This window comes from Eurosta solidaginis, chromosome 3 (assembly GCF_040869045.1).
Source record: "Eurosta solidaginis isolate ZX-2024a chromosome 3, ASM4086904v1, whole genome shotgun sequence".
NCBI classification, from domain to species: domain Eukaryota; kingdom Metazoa; phylum Arthropoda; class Insecta; order Diptera; family Tephritidae; genus Eurosta; species Eurosta solidaginis.
In genome coordinates, this window is record NC_090321.1 from 37,894,534 (window position 1) to 37,908,217 (window position 13,684).

Below are 13,684 nucleotides of genomic sequence, written 5' to 3' on the forward strand. Positions count from 1 at the left end.
ACAAATTCAAGAGTCACCCCTGGTCCACCTTTATGGCGATATCAAGCAAAGGCGTCCACCTTTAGAACTAAGGCCCACTCCCTTTTAAAATACTCATTAACACCTATCATTTGATTCCCATATCGTACAAACACATTCTAGAGTCACCCTGGTCCACCTTTATGGCGATATCTCGAAAAGGCGTCCACCTATAGAACTAAGGCACACTCAATTTTAAAATACTCATTAACACCTTTCATTTGATACCCATATCGTACAAACACATTCTAGTCCTGGTCCATCTTTAAAATACTCTTTAATACCTTCCATTTGATACCAATGTCATACAAACACATTCCAGGGTTACCTTAGGTTCATTTTCCTACATGGTGATTTTCCCTTATTTTGTCTCCAAAGCTCTCAGCTGAGTATGTAATGTTCGGTTACACTCGAACTTAGCCTTCCTTACTTGGTTTTATTTCAACGCATATCAAGTGTTTATTTGTATAATGACAATCTGCTGCCTTGCTTTTATATGCTTAACGAGATTGAGTAAATTGTAAAACATACTTGTTACGTAAGCTCATAACTCAAGTTGCGTAAGTGATATTTAGTCATTTAATTGCGTAAGTGATATTTAGTCATTAGCTTCAATGTAAACTTAATTATTGGTATTTGCTAGCCGGTTGTTTTGCTTAAAAAGGTTCTTCTAGTACCTTTCAAGTTTTTAGGAATAATTTACCCTACGTATGCGCGTTCTTACTTAACGTTTTGAATAAGTTGGCGAGTGCGAGGAATTCAATGTAAAAATGTTCTGGAAGATTCTACTAATTTCGAAGATAATTCCTTGATAATTATTCGAAACTATTTTTCATTCAATTCGTGGACGCTCAGCACAGAAAGTATTTTTATTCACAGCGTTTTCGGAAGCAGAAGAAAAGGAAGACCTCCACTGAGTTGAGAGGGCAGGTGGCGTAAGACCTGATCATCCTTGGTGCTCCCGATTGACGTCAGTTATAGCAAAACAAGCATGATGACTAACATGTCCTAGTATGGTAGCGGTGACAGGACTGATTTATTATTTTGGAATCTCTACGGAGGTTCCAATGTGAGACGAACTGAGAGGTAAGCCCCCATATTTCTCACAGCTCATAGGTATACTCCACTAGTTGTTGCGGGATATGTGAAAAATGCAGCGCCAATGCCACCCATACCTACGGTGAATGGTAAACGGGCCTTTATAGAATAACTGAGCGCGTACAGTCCCATTCGGCGGATCAGTATCAAAACGATATCAAAACGGAAGTTGGCCTATAGTTACCCTGTCATGTAATTCAAGCAACAACCAACACTGAGAGAAGGTACCAACTAAAGTAGCTCGCAACGCGAGATGCCGTCTGCAAAATGAAGTACGATTCTTGGTATGAAACTGCCCTCACAAGAAATTCCGTATCATCTCTACAACAACAACATCAGCAACGATCAACAGCACAACGCGTCAAAAGGGCAAATTCATTTCCATCTGGTGCAAAGTGGTCAAATATTGTCTCAAGGTTGCCCTTATCGGTACAAGAAGCAATGGTAGAAGGCAAGTGCGGACCCTTTGGAACTCCATTGCGAAGTGACAATTCGAGATGATCGTCGAGCACTCCAAGATTAAATTACAGCTAGCCAAAATTGCCTCGGATAACCTTATGGTCCTTCTCAGAAAGTAAAGTGAAGAAACCGTGGGTTCGGTTGTCAAAGATTATTGGCCTACCGACCCTCCACTCATTGAGCAGGTAAACCCATATCCCAGTTATTCAACGGATTTATTAGCGAGGAGATGCCTGATATTAGGTAGTGCTGAGCACATTCATAGAAAACGGAGGACTGATTCCTTGTAGTTTTCCCACAAAAAGCCATGAACCCCTCGACTCCTAGTACTTACACTTGGCATGGCTGCTGAAGATACCGCTATTTCAATACTGCCCCCTTTTTCCGTATCAATACTTCTTTTGGTTGGGTCTATTGTACAAGTATACACAAGTGTGAAACTCCAGTGGGAGCTGGACAACGATTACGATTAGTGCATACGTTGACTTTAGTATGCTCTCTTCACTTTCCAGGCACGTTGTCTCTATCATTCAACCGCAAAATTTACTCAGGAAAAGGAATCCCGAGGATAATAATCCTAGCAGGGTAGAAGTGGGCGAAGTCGGAAAGGACTTCAAAAACCGTAGAAAAAGGGACAGGTGGAGGACGCGGACGTCACCACAAGGTGTTAGAAGAGTATTCTAAGCGGGCAGGTAAAATATATGTTTAAGCTAGCAAACACCGCGGAAAGCGAAGCGTGCCCGGACGAGTATAGGAATCTATTGAGGTTCTACAAGCGTGAAATTGCCAGGGCGAAGAGTCTCAAGAGGGCTCCAGTCCACTGACTAATAAAGAAAGAGAACGGGGAATGGTCACGTAGTAGTGAGGAGTCCCTTTAGGTGCTTTTCCACATTTCCCATCGGTGATTCAGAAGAGCCAGCAGACAACACTCACACTGGAGGAGAGTGACGGCACTTTATGGATATAAAATAATGCTGGGGTGTATGTGGGGTTTATCGCCATCTCTTTCTCACTGTGTATTTACAGCAATTGTAAACCCTATCCTACACTATGGAGTTCTTGTTTGGTGGACAGCAACACAAAAAAGAACCTACTTCAAAAAAGTAGAGGAACCATGCAGGCTATCAATGCTTAGCACAACGGGAGCCCGGAAAACAACCCCGACGGCAGCACTTATGCACATTCTACCTGTAGACCTGACAAAGAACATAGCGTTAACAACTGCAACATGGCTCAGTGCGACATGAAATAAGCAATACCTGGAAAGAATCGGAATGCGAAAAAGCGTACATCTATATTGGGTCTCAGGGCATATGCGAATAGATGGGCATGAAAAAGCGGATGAACTAATTAAAAACGGCGCATCCATCAAAACTTGCTCCGTAGACGTCCCAATTAGATTGGGCGAGAGGTGCACATGATCGACAAGCGAGAAAGGCGTGGGTCCAAGCGCTGGGCTGTGTGGAAGATTATGGATAAGTCTTACAACCTTAGACTAAGAAAGTTGCTTCTATCATTAAAAAGAGAGGACTGAAGACTCATGACGGGTATTCTGACTGCACATCTGGCGTCACATGCCTTTAAATTAGGCTTGATCACTGATATCAGATGTAGAAAGTGCAGGTTGAAGGTGGAAACGTTCGAGCACGTTTTGCGCTCGTGCTCCGCGCTTGGCAGGCTAAAAATCCAGCTATTTGGAGTAATACAGCTGTCAGATCAAGAAGCAGCGAGTGGCATAGGTCCAGAAAGCTTCTAGTATTTGCCAAGAGCACGGAGTTATTTTATGACATAGGCCCTGGATTTTAGATAGGCTTTAATGCGATCATTGCTTTAGTCAGACTTTAAACTGTTCGTTGGAACGCAACGGCAAAGCATTGGCCCACATTCGACTACTGTTAATGGTAGGCTAAAAAAAAAAATAAAGAGCAAGCGACGGAGCGTATCGAGCTCAATTTCGGCTGCTGCTTCTTACCCACATGCGATTTTTTGTTATTTTTTTATGCCATTGCCACACGTGAGTGGTAAAGCACACTCGAGCAAATTTACAAACTGATTGACATTTACAAATACTTATAAGCTAATCAATCCCGAAAACGCCGTCAATGTTTAAGAATGCACTTAGTGGAGCTTGCAATCTGAGGTAACGCGCGGAAACCGGCAGTTGGCGTGGTATTCATATGTACACTGACTCCTGTTTGAATGGTTTACATGGTTTTAAGGTTTTTGTAAATTCGGTAGTGACACAGTTGAAACTGTTATGTGAACGAACCTTTCAGGTCTAAATCGAAGCGCCTTTTTCGAGTCATTGCTAAAAATTGCATTTCTGATCCAAAACCCTGCCTATCTAAAAAACGTTTTTGAAACAGGAACAATATTATCACTAGATGGCGCCCTATGGGGAGGGGGGGGGGGTTTAAAAAAAACTTATCTGGAAATTAATACTAAACCAGTAAATTAAAAAAAAATTTCAAAGATCGAATACTTATTTTTTCAAAATTGATTTATGCAAAAAGTTTTCTGGTTTTCTGGCGGCCGTCGTGGTGTGATGGTAGCGTGCTCCGCCTATCATACCGAAGATCCTGGGTTCACGCCCCGGAAAAAATAACATCAAAAACTTCAGAAACAAGTTCTTTCAATTAGAAGACAATTTTTCTAAGCGGGGTCGGCCCCTCAGCAGTGTTTGACAAGCACTCCGAGTGTATTTCTGCCATGAAAAGCTCTCAGTGAAAACTCATCTGCCTTGCAGATGTCGTAGGAAAAAAAAAATAGGAGAACGACGCAAATTGGAAGAGAAGCTCGGCGTTAGATCTCCTCGGAGGTTATCGCGCCTTACATTTATTTATTTTTTTTTTTGGTAAACGAAATTTTGTAAATTTCCAACGTGTTTTATTAAAAACAAAAAAAAACCCAAGATCTACTAACCAAAATAATATGGGATGCTGAATCCGCATTTGTAAAAAAAAGTTTAAATTTATGCAAAATATTTCCTATATAAAGATTTCAAAACGTTTTCAAATATTGTTCCCAAGTTTACGAGCTTGCAATTTTAAAGCTAAAGTTACAATTGTGAAATGCCCAAAAATACTAAAAACTTTTGGAAAACGTTTCTAGAAAATATAATTTCAAAAAATTTCTAATGCATGTTTTTAGCTAAAAAATGTTCTAAGAACTTAGAGGTGCTTGGGCGAAATATGTAAACTTTGTGCAAAATTTACCAAACTTTCGAATATTTTGAAAACTTTATTTCAAAAAAGTAGCAGAAAAAATTATTATTATCAACCGAAATACGGGTCAATTCAACCGAAATTTCTGTCAATTTTTATCCATCGCAACAAGATGTTGAATCAACTGCGCACAAATCGTTGATTCATAATTGACCATTTTAGTAGTCAAATGAACAAAAAAAGTTGTTGCGACAGCTTTGTACGAAAGTACCTACATATGTTGCGGCATTTGCAAGGCAGATGAGTTTTCACTGAGATCTTTTCATGGCAGAAATACACTCGGAGTGCTTGCCGAACAGTGCCGAGGGGCGACCCCGCCTAGAAAAATTTCTTCTAATTTAAAAACCTTACTTCTAAAATTTTTATGTTGTTTTACCAGGCGTGTGAACCCAGGGTCTTCGGTGTGGTAGGCGGAGCACGCTACCATCACACCACGGCGGCCGCCATATACATGCGTAAATATGTGCATACATTTAGTACACAGCATACACAAGTTCAAAGTAGAGAGCGCAGTGAGCGTAAAATTCTCTTTGAAATTTGCTAATGTATTGACTGTTGATCGCTGTTCAAATGACCAGTGAGATCAGTTGTGTTAACAAAAAAATCAGTTAGATTGATTAGGAATCTGTCAATTTTACAGAATTTTGTTAACTTAAGAGCGACAATTCCTTTTCTGTTGAAATGACTAAACTAATTTGTTCGCTTGACAAAGAACTCGGTCGAATTAACCATAATTCGATCAATTTCACCGAATCTCCGTTAAGTCAAGAACAAAAGAACCGATTTGTTGATTTTACTAGCACCATTTCTCTCAGTGTACAAACACATTTTGTGTAAGCAAGTTTGTGACCCAATAAATTTCAATCTATTAAAGATCAGGTTTGAAGTTTCAAAATTCGCACTGATTTTTGAAATTTTTTTTCAACAGAAATTTTATGGAACTTTAAGTACAAAACAAAAACGAATGACACCAAAACTGATGTAGGACTACAAAACTGCATACTAGAAAAAATCGCTGAAAATTCTAAGTAAAAATCTTGCAATTTTCATGCTTATTTTAAAATACTTCTCAAATTTTCTACTTTTTTGTAAGACGTCTTTAAGTTGGGTTTGCACAGTTATAGCTACAAAATTCATTGCTGTTTTTATTAAATTAACTAAAAAGAAATAAGTGATGAAAACAAATAATTAAATTTGTTAATAATTTTTACTGCTACTTTCGTTCTTGCAGCTGTAAGTATTTTTAGACAAATTTTTCAAATCCTAGAAATAACCTTTGACTTTAGAAAAATATCATGTGGTCACTTTTTGAAGTTTTTTATTTGCCATTTAAATTTAAAAATCTAATTTTCTACAGGTATTGAGATGCCCATGGCGATTTTGTGAAAATTCTATATATTTTTATTTTCAAAAGTTTTGGAAAATTTTCGAGTAAGCAAGGCAAAGCCTTGAAGTCCGTAAAAATTACCTTCGATTTTTGAAAAATATTTTCGAAACAATTGAATAAATAAATTTTTAAACTTTTTTATGCCAATTTCGCAATGAAATAATTAGTCAAGTTTTCTACATTAAAGCCCTAATTGAACTCAATCTTCCATACAAAATACAAATTCTTAATTATCTCATTATTGCTTTATTGAATGCCTAATCAAGTGAAAAATCCAGTCGGTTTTGCTTGGTGCTTCGAATTTTATTGTCAATGTAACAAATGACAATCAAAAATAAATTATTTTCAATAATTTACAGAAAATAGAAAAACACAAAAAATTCAAAATTTGATTTTCGCTGCATTTGCTGCAAAAGATAATATGGCTTTTTCGAAAATAGGCGCATATTTGGTTAGGTGCAACATCTATGGGTAGTTGCGCATGCATTTTATTTGTATTGTATTTATAGTTAAGAAGGAAACGGCTTCTTTCCATTTTAACTATTTTTTGTAAAAACGAAATATTTTTTTGGGGCTGCTGACAGATGTTCGCTTAATGAAGCAAAAGGTCCTGTATGAAAAGGAAAACTTAATTATTTCATTAAATAGAATTGTGATTCGATTAAGTTTCTGTGTGAAAACGGTATTATACTACCAAAATTCGAAAATTCGAAACATCTCGGTAACGTATATCAAATAGCAGTGGCAATTTTTATCAAATGACGTCGACTACATCCTTCTATCAATCTAAAGGGTGTATAACTTAATCCCGACTTACAAAATCCCGAAATACATAATCCCGACACGACCAAATCCCGACAAAAATCCCTACAACATGTAAATTGGTGACTAACATTTTTTACATATTTTGTCAGTATTTTTGAATAAGCTGGATTCAGTTTTCACTCAGTGATAAAACGATGCCATAAAAAATACACATCTTCGGTATTATTCTATTATTTTAGGCACCCCTTTTGCGTAGGCTGCCTTCGGCCGCGACTCATAAAAATAATCCTTAGCCGATCCAATCCGGCTGCGCCATGCACAGTAATTCTGCATAGAACGTCTTTCTGCATAAGCGGCCTTCGGCCGCGCTTATAAAAAATAACCCTGGGCTACGCCATGCCAAGTCCGGGTGTTTGGTATAACCGTGGCTACCGCCACGGTGATGTCCTTCTGCGTAGTACACCCTTCTGCGTAATAACGAAATTTTAGTAAATTTGTCTGGATTATGTGCTGTCGGGATTTTGAGTTGTCGGCATATTGTGTTGTCGGGATTTCGTTATGTCGGGATTTTGTTATGTCTGGATTGTGTCTTGTCGGGATTTTGAAAGTCGGAATTATGAGGTGCACCCCAATCTAAAACCCCTTTTTCGAAAAAGTGCGAAAATTCGAGCAATTCGAGAAATTCTACGAAAATTTTGGACTTTAAGATTTAGATTTCAATACTCAAAACTCTTAGTAAAAAGTACGACGTTTTTATAGCAGTTTATCGAATTTTCGAACCTTTTCGAAAACGTTTTTGAGATTGCTTGCATAGTTTCAATAATAAATATCATAAACGTTTTTTCTAAAATTATCGAAAATGAACAAAGAACTGTTCGATTGACGAAATTTGATAAAAGTTAATACTGCTGTTTTATTGTATGCTGCTGCCAATATGTACAAAGTTTTCGAAAATTTTCGAAAACGCAGTTTAATAGCAATAGGTGAGAGTTTGAAATTAACATAGATTTTGAAAAATTTTTTGTTTTACCAAAATGCCTGAAGTCTGCTTAAAAAGTTAACAATATGCTAAATGTCCCATTTGCCCTGCAACCAAGTGTGCTTTATTATGTATAAGTTAGCTTTGGCTGAAATCGAACCGCGCTTTATTAGCGGCATATTGCCTGTATTAAAAAACATCTAAGCGTGACAACAACGCTTAAAAGCAATAATCAAAAATCCGCTCAACACTTGATATCAAAAAAAAAAACGTTTTATTTTCGAAACATTTACAAGTCAGTTGGTATTCGGACACTCAGCACGGCAGACGCGAACGCGCATATTCATATTCTACTAGTAGCTACTACTTACTACTAGTATTTGGTAGATACGACACCGCAGAGTCATTAACGTCAAGCTAAAATTCACACCACGCTAATATTGTGGTAATACTTAAAAAGTTGTTGCAATCAGCGGTGAATCGGTCAGTGTGTGCTTTAGCTGTTGTGTGCTTTAGCTGTTGTGTGCTTGTTTGGCCTTTCGTTCGCGTTTTTCTGTTTTGTTTTTTGTACGCTATAGCTCATCAATTGCTACGTTCGCATAAGCGTTGGCTCCACATCGTTCCCATCTCCTCTCAATATTTAGCTCCATTTCGTGGACATTCGAGATTTTTTTTTTTGTTTTTGTGTTGTCAACGCCGTACCGTTGTGTCTCGTGTATCATTGTTCGAATTTATTTGTTGAATTGCTGAGCTTTTCATCAGTCATATTCGCGCCTTTTATGCGCTTTTCGAACAGTTTAGCAGCTCACTCACTTATCGTCGGTTGCTGTATTAGACCCGGTTGCGGTTACGTTGTGGTGTCGCTAAGCGCTTGTTGTACGTAAAAAAGTTCGTGTTTCATGTTTTTTTGTATATTCCAATGAGAAAGGTAATGAACTAAACTAGTGCGTTGAGTTGGCTATTAGTTTGTGTTGATATTTCGTAATTTAATGCCATTTGAGGTTTTTTAATATTTTGTGTAAATTTTTTTTCTTGCAAAACCTCTCAACGAAAAGTGCTCGACTAAAGCGGTTTCACAAACTCAAAAAATATGATCTACAGTTTTGTAAGCCATTATGAGGAAACTAATTAAAAATTATTACTATGAAATAATAGCAAAAATATATAAAAATTGTGTCTCGTTTTGTTGTTACAACAAACATAAAAAACAATTCACCGAAGTGTTCGAGTCGTCGTATTGATAACCTGTTTTTGCGCAAAGTCGTTAAGTGCAAATTAACTGAGTTCACTGTGAAATTATTTCCGAAGTGCTTTAACAGCTGATTTTTATGTGTTAATGTACGGAATTGAAATGCGAGAAGTAAAATATGCAATTTTTGGGTTTTATTAGTGCTGCACAGAACTGGATACCCGAAAAACCGACTACTTTGCGGATTGACTAAACGACAAGAACTGAATAATGTGACACCGCGTTATACAAACAGAACAAAAATGTGATTTCAAAAGCAGTGAAAATGGGTTTAAAGAAACGATTCCGAAAAACCATTTAAGAGTTTAACAGTCATGTTCCGATTCTCGATTCCAAAAAAGTTTTGTACGAAGTGGATTCAAAATGGATTCGATTTTTTTTCGAAAACAGGAACAGGCATGTTTAAGTGGCATTATACAATAATGGTTCCCGTTGAAATCGATGAAAACGATTGGAAACCACTGATTCTTTGCTGTGAATACGAAAATAGCAGCAACAATTACACAGCCGCACAGAAAAAAAAGTGGGATGTGCAACGCACTAGGAAGATAAATTATCAGAATTCAAAAGTTATCTCTTGTTATATGAATTATTTCAGGCTTGGCTGATCCATTTATTTTGGTGCAAATGAAAGAATTCAATTCACCATTCTGCCCAACGTTTCGCTGACAAATTTCAGCATCATCAGGGGCAACTCTGTTTATTTTTTTTGAAATTTCTAAAAATGTGAGGCGTAGCATAACCTGATTAGGGTTCAGTTGGTTTTACTTATGACTATCAATAGAAATATGACGCGTCCAACGCTTTTATTTAATTGTCTGATCAACGCCCTAGATTGATAAGGAGTGTGATGACTAGTACCTAGGACCTAACTAATTATTTTCTAGCTTTTCGTTTTATTATTATTTCATGTAAGTATTGTTTTCAATAAAACCGTTTAACTTAAAAATTTTTTTTTAATTATTTTATTAAACGATTTTATTTAGCTTGAGTTGACAGGCTGCACGGCCGCATGCACGACGGTTGTGAACGAATCTTGTAATTGGAATTTAAGTAACTTCCCGATAAGCTACAAGCTTGAAACTTGGAATATAGTTACGAACCCGATGACAATGCAATAACAAGAAAAAAATCGCCGCTAGGTGGCGCAAGGATCGAGATATTCGCAAAATTCGCATTTGTGGTCCGATTTGGCTCATATTTGGAACACATAATACATGCAAGAATAGAAATCGACCTGTGAAAAAAAATCACCGCTAGGTGGCGCAAGGATCGAGATATTCGTAAAATTCGCATTTGTGGTCCGATTTGGCTCATATTTGGAACACATAATACATGCAAGAATAGAAATCGACCTGTGAAAAAAAACGCCGCTAGGTGGCGCATGGATCGAGATATTCGCAAAATTCGCATTTGTGGTCCGATTTGGGTCATATTTGGAACACATAATACATGCAAGAATAGAAATCGACCTGTGAAAAAAACGCCGCTAGGTGGCGCATGGATCGAGATATTCGCAAAATTCGCATTTGTGGGGTCATATTTGGAACACATAATACATGCAAGAATAGAATCGCCGCTAGGTGGCGCATGGATGGAGATATTCACAAAAATCGTATTTGTGGTCCGATTTGGTTCATATTTGGAACACATAATACATACAAGAATAGAAAGCGAACTATCAAAGAAAAAATCGCCGCTAGTTGGCGCAAGGATCAAGATATTCACAAAAATCGTATTTGTGGTCCGATTTGATTTGGTCCATATTTGGAACACATAATACATACATGAATAGAAAGCGACCTATGATGCCCGATTTGGCTCATATTTGGAGCAAATATTGCATACAGTCCAGTAGAAGTGACATCAAAATATTTTGGAGTTGGAGGAGGGACAAGCATACGTGGCGCAGAGTCGAGTAAAGTCTTTGGAAGGATTATGTATTGAGGACTTAGGTTGTAACAAATTGTCAGGAAAGAGTCCTTGTAATAATGAGTCACTAAATGAACTAAATACAATGAGAAATAACAGGCAATTAAATAAAGATTAAAAACTTGAAAATAAAATAATTAAAAAAAATTTTTAAGTTAAACGGTTTTATTGAAAACAATACTTACATGAAATACTAATAATACGAAAAGCTAGAAAATAATTCGGTAGGTCCTAGGTACTAGTCATCACACTCCTTATCAATCTAGGGCGTTGATCAGACAATTAAATAAAAGCGTTGTGTGAAAAAAAATCGCCGCTAGGTGGCGCATGGATCGAGATATTCGCAAAATTCGCATTTGTGGTCCGATTTGGCTCATATTTGGAACACATAATACATGTAAGAATAGAAATCGACCTGTGAAAAAAATCGCCGCTAGGTGGCGTATGGATCGAGATATTCACAAAATTCGCATACGTGGTCCGATTTGGCTCATATTTGGAACACATAATACATGCAAGAATAAAAAGCGACTCATGAAAAAAAATCGCCGCTAGGTGGCGCAAGGATCGAGATATTCACAAAAATCGTATTTGTGGTCGGACTTGGCTCATGCTTGGAACACATAATACATACAAGAATAGAAAGCGACCTATCAAAAAAAATCGCCGCTAGTTGGCGCAAGGATCGAGATATTCACAAAAATCGTATTTGTGGTCCGATTTGATTTGGTCCATATTTGGAACACATAATACATACAAATAGCGACCTATGATGCCCTATTTGGCTCATATTTGGAGCAAATATTGCATACAGTCCAGTAGAAGTGATATCAAAATATTTTGGAGTTGGAGGAGGGACAAGCATACGTGGCGCAGAGTCGATTAAAGCCTTTGGAAGGATTATTTATTGAGGACTTAGGTTGTAACAAATTGTCAGGAAAGAGTCCTTGTAATAATGAGTCACTAAATGAACTAAATAGAATGAGAAATAACAGGCAATTAAATAAAGACTAAAAACTTGAAAATAAAATAATTAAAAAAAATTTTTAAGTTAAACGGTTTTATTGAAAACAATACTTACATGAAATAATAATAATACGAAAAGCTAGAAAATAATTAGGTAGGTCCTAGGTACTAGTCATCACACTCCTTATCAATCTAGGGCGTTGATCAGACAATTAAATAAAAGCGTTGGACGCGTCATATTTCTATTGATAGTCATAAGTAAAACCAACTGAACCTTAATCAAGTTATGCTACGCCTCACATTTTTAGAAATTTCACGTGCCCAACGCTTTTATTTAATTGTCTGATCAACGTCCTAGATTGATAAGGAGTGCGATGACTAGTACCTAGGACCTACCTAATTATTTTCTAGCTTTTCGTATTATTATTATTTCATGTAAGTATTGTTTTCAATAAAACCGTTTAACTTAAAAATTTTTTTTTTATTATTTTATTTATTATTTTATTGATTTTCTTTAGTTTTAGAAAAGGCTAACGAATTGTGTTACACATTTCAAAAACTATTTCGAAAAGATTTGAATATTCAAAAAATATTTTAAAATTTATTACAAAAATTTCCGAAAAATTTTGAGTTTATTTTTTACGTTTCTTTAGGTGTTTTTCTTCATTTCACTTCATTCTGGACGGAACAAAACAAATAATCAATTTCATTAAAATCATCATGGAAGTTTCGAAATTTTCGGATAGAACTTTGAGAAACTGTTGAAATTTCGCTAAATTCGCATTGACCTTTGACAAATTTTTTTTGCCGAACTACATATGTATTTGAATATATTTTTTATTATAAAAGGAAAGCTTAGAACATTTGGTATATGAGAAAAACTCAAAACTCTTCTTTGGAAATAAAGAAAACTGCAAACCTAAGCTATGAAAAATGTGAATAAAAATTTGGAAATTCTTATGAATATTTTTTTAAATTTCTTTTGAAAATTTATTTCGAAAACATTTTGGTAATATTTTTTTTAAAACTAACCAAAAATTAATAAAAGAAGAAAACAACTGTTAAGTTAGCTTGTTAATATGCGCAGCAGTTTTCATGCTCAGAACGAATTAGCACGTTCTACATATCGTTGGCTAAGTGTAAGATCATCTATTCTCGACTGCCATATTTTAGTAAGGCTATAAGGGCCTATTCGTCCGGAAAATTCAGTATAAAAATTGTCGAAATTGTTTTGCTTTTTATTTCATATTTTGGTTTTTTATGCTTTTTATAACTCATTGTGAACGATTTCGTTAATTAAACTCTTTTTTATTTTCGACAATTTAAGAAAAAATTCATGTGAATTTTTGAACTGAAACCGAAAAACATTTTCGAAAAAATTTGAAAATTAAAAAAAGAATGTTACGAATATTTCGAACTTTTTATTTTGAGTTTTCTGATTTTTTCGAGTATGCTGTTTTGTAGCCTTATCAGTTTTAGTCTAACAAAGTACAAGTCATAAGTCTCTCGAAATTGGTATTGATTTTTTCTAAAGGTGTTTTACATTTTATTTTACATAAAAAATAAAAATTGTCAAAAACCAATAAGAATTTTAAAGAGACCTATAA

At 36.1% G+C, this 13,684-nt stretch overlaps 1 protein-coding gene across 3 annotated transcripts in view; it reads left to right on the forward strand.

The window, feature by feature from the left end:
• The window catches only part of Nadk1b (NAD kinase 1b), a 137,915-nt gene that overhangs the window by 14,730 nt on the left and 109,501 nt on the right, over positions 1-13,684 (forward strand). For 2 of the 3 annotated variants that reach the window (XM_067771407.1, XM_067771408.1), the window contains exon 1: positions 8,476-8,858. The exons of the other annotated variant lie outside the window; for it this stretch is intronic. The gene's annotated coding sequence lies outside the window, so the exon portion shown is untranslated. Of the gene's footprint in view, positions 1-8,475; positions 8,859-13,684 lie in introns of those variants that run through there. 3 annotated transcript variants of the gene reach the window in all.